The sequence below is a fragment of the Penaeus chinensis genome, chromosome 7 (assembly GCF_019202785.1).
Source record: "Penaeus chinensis breed Huanghai No. 1 chromosome 7, ASM1920278v2, whole genome shotgun sequence".
Taxonomy (NCBI): Eukaryota; Metazoa; Arthropoda; class Malacostraca; order Decapoda; family Penaeidae; genus Penaeus; species Penaeus chinensis.
In genome coordinates this window covers 37084913-37087348 of record NC_061825.1, presented here as the reverse complement: position 1 = coordinate 37087348, position 2436 = coordinate 37084913, and the positions used below count along the sequence as shown (strand labels likewise).

Below are 2436 nucleotides of genomic sequence, written 5' to 3'. Positions count from 1 at the left end.
CGGTCGGTGTAGCCTCGATGCCAGCCCCAGTAGCCAGATCTTTGTGGCGGCGCGTGTAACAGCTGATTGCATCAGCCGTGTTAGGCTCGTTGTACCCAGGCATGACGATCAGGTTAGACAATACGCACTGAGCGGCTGAGACGTCTACGCAACAGAGGTCGCACCACGGGCGGACGCTGCACCCGCGGGAACACTTGGTAAACGTCGTTCCAGAGGCAATGGAGAGCCTCTCGAGACGCAAGGATGTCAGGAGTGTTGAGTAGGACACCTCGACCCTCCTGAAGAGTGTCAGGGGAGTTGTTGCCCGCGACCGGGATACAGACCACGCGGCCAGTACTGCCATTAGCATCACGGGCACGGATACCATGGCGCAGTTGCATAGAGCGCGCACTGTGAAGATACAGACTTAAGAGCTTAGCCAGTTCCAGCAATCTTGATCACCTGAAGATAAAAGGAGAGATGTGTTAGTTGACAGGGAAATATGACACTTGCATACGGACACACTTATATATGTATACATATATGTATATATTTGTGTATATATATGTATATGTATGTATATATACATGCATATATACATATATATCTATGTGTATATAAGTATATATACACACATGTGTATGTATATATATATGCATATTTATATACGTATTTACATATACATATATATGTACATACACATATATGCATTCATATATACATATACATTATGTATGTATATATACATATATGAATATGTATATATACATATATATTAAATATGCATATATATTATGTATACATATATACATATATATGCATACATATATATACACATACATATATCTACATAAATACATATATAACTATGTATATATATTGATATATATATATAAACATATGTATATATACATATATATGAATGTATACATATATATACACATGTATATATATATCTAAATATATATGTACACTTATATAAACGTATATACATATGTATATATACATATAAAACATTTACACATACATATACATACATATATATGTGTAAATGCTTTTATGTATATATACATATAAAACATTTACACATACATATATAAATGTGTTTTTGTGTGTATATATGCATGTATATACGTATATATATGTATACATATGTACATATGTATACATATTCATATATATGTATATATACATATACATATATATGTATATATACATATCCATATATGTATATATGTACATATTCATATATATATATATATACATATATAAATTATATTCATATATATATGCATATATAAATTATATTCATATATATATATATATATATAAAGACAGAGAGAGAGGGGGATTGATATAAATAAATATATAGATATATTTTCCTTTATATATATATACATTTATTTATCTATCCATATATTTACTGATCTATATATACATATAATTATATGTGCACATATATATGTATATGTATATATAGAGAGCATATTACATATATATACATAAATAAATATATACAGGTAGATAAATATAAAGCCTATATAGATAGATAAATGAATACCTAATTATACATCTGTCTCTCTATATGTCCGTCTATCTATCTATCTATTTATTCATCTATAATTACAAATACTTATCTATATATAGATATAAATATATTTACACATATATATGTATATATATGTACTGGGATATCAAGGAAAAGCCATCAGCTGCAACAGTCTTTTATTGGAGCAAAGTTTCAACCTGAAATGTGATATTCAGGTAATAGGGATTAACAAAAATAAATATTCTATATTGCGAAAAAAAAGAGAAAATATACATACATCAATTAATACTAAAATAACAATCCAATCCGAATAAACAAATGAACTGCTTATATCACAATATTAAATAATACAAGGAATGCCTACACAATTCGTGCGACGTAACTAAATAATCTGCAACAATATCACAAAATAAATCATACATTGTACATTTTCATTGAACTCACTTCAATGGCCACACTATCACAGTCCATGATTCCCAGTAGTTGCCATCACGTCTCAGTTACGGCACAAACCCATATCCACAGCATTGGATATAACACTGGCTGAAATCCATATGAAAGTAAACAATCCACATTATGGTCGACGCCAACACAACAAACACATGCTCCGTGTATTTTCAATATTAATGAGTATCATCCCCTCTGAATTTAATTTGAAACCCTTCAACATCCTTAAACATACCTTCATGAGTGTAAAGACTTGTGCCCAATAACTGCCACTTCTATGAAAGGTCGCCAACACAAATTCCCTGCGAAGTGGGTTCACACACGAGGCGTCCACCGCCACAGCAACGTCATACGTGGGCTCATGGGTAAACAAAAAATACTCGAGATGCGCAACAAAACATCTCACCCGTAATATCAAATAAACGTAAATATTCCTATTTTCATATACCTATCATGCTAAT

The 2436-nt window shown here is 31.2% G+C and overlaps 1 long non-coding RNA gene across 1 annotated transcript; it reads right to left on the bottom strand.

Annotated features, from left to right (window-relative positions):
- Window positions 1–1690: 1690 nt before the first annotated feature.
- On the bottom strand, window positions 1691–2211 carry LOC125027086. The gene is made up of 2 exons (XR_007114985.1): window positions 1973–2211; window positions 1691–1725 (listed from the first exon to the last, which is right to left on the bottom strand). It is a non-coding gene; the product is annotated as an uncharacterized LOC125027086 (long non-coding RNA).
- Window positions 2212–2436: the final 225 nt, after the last annotated feature.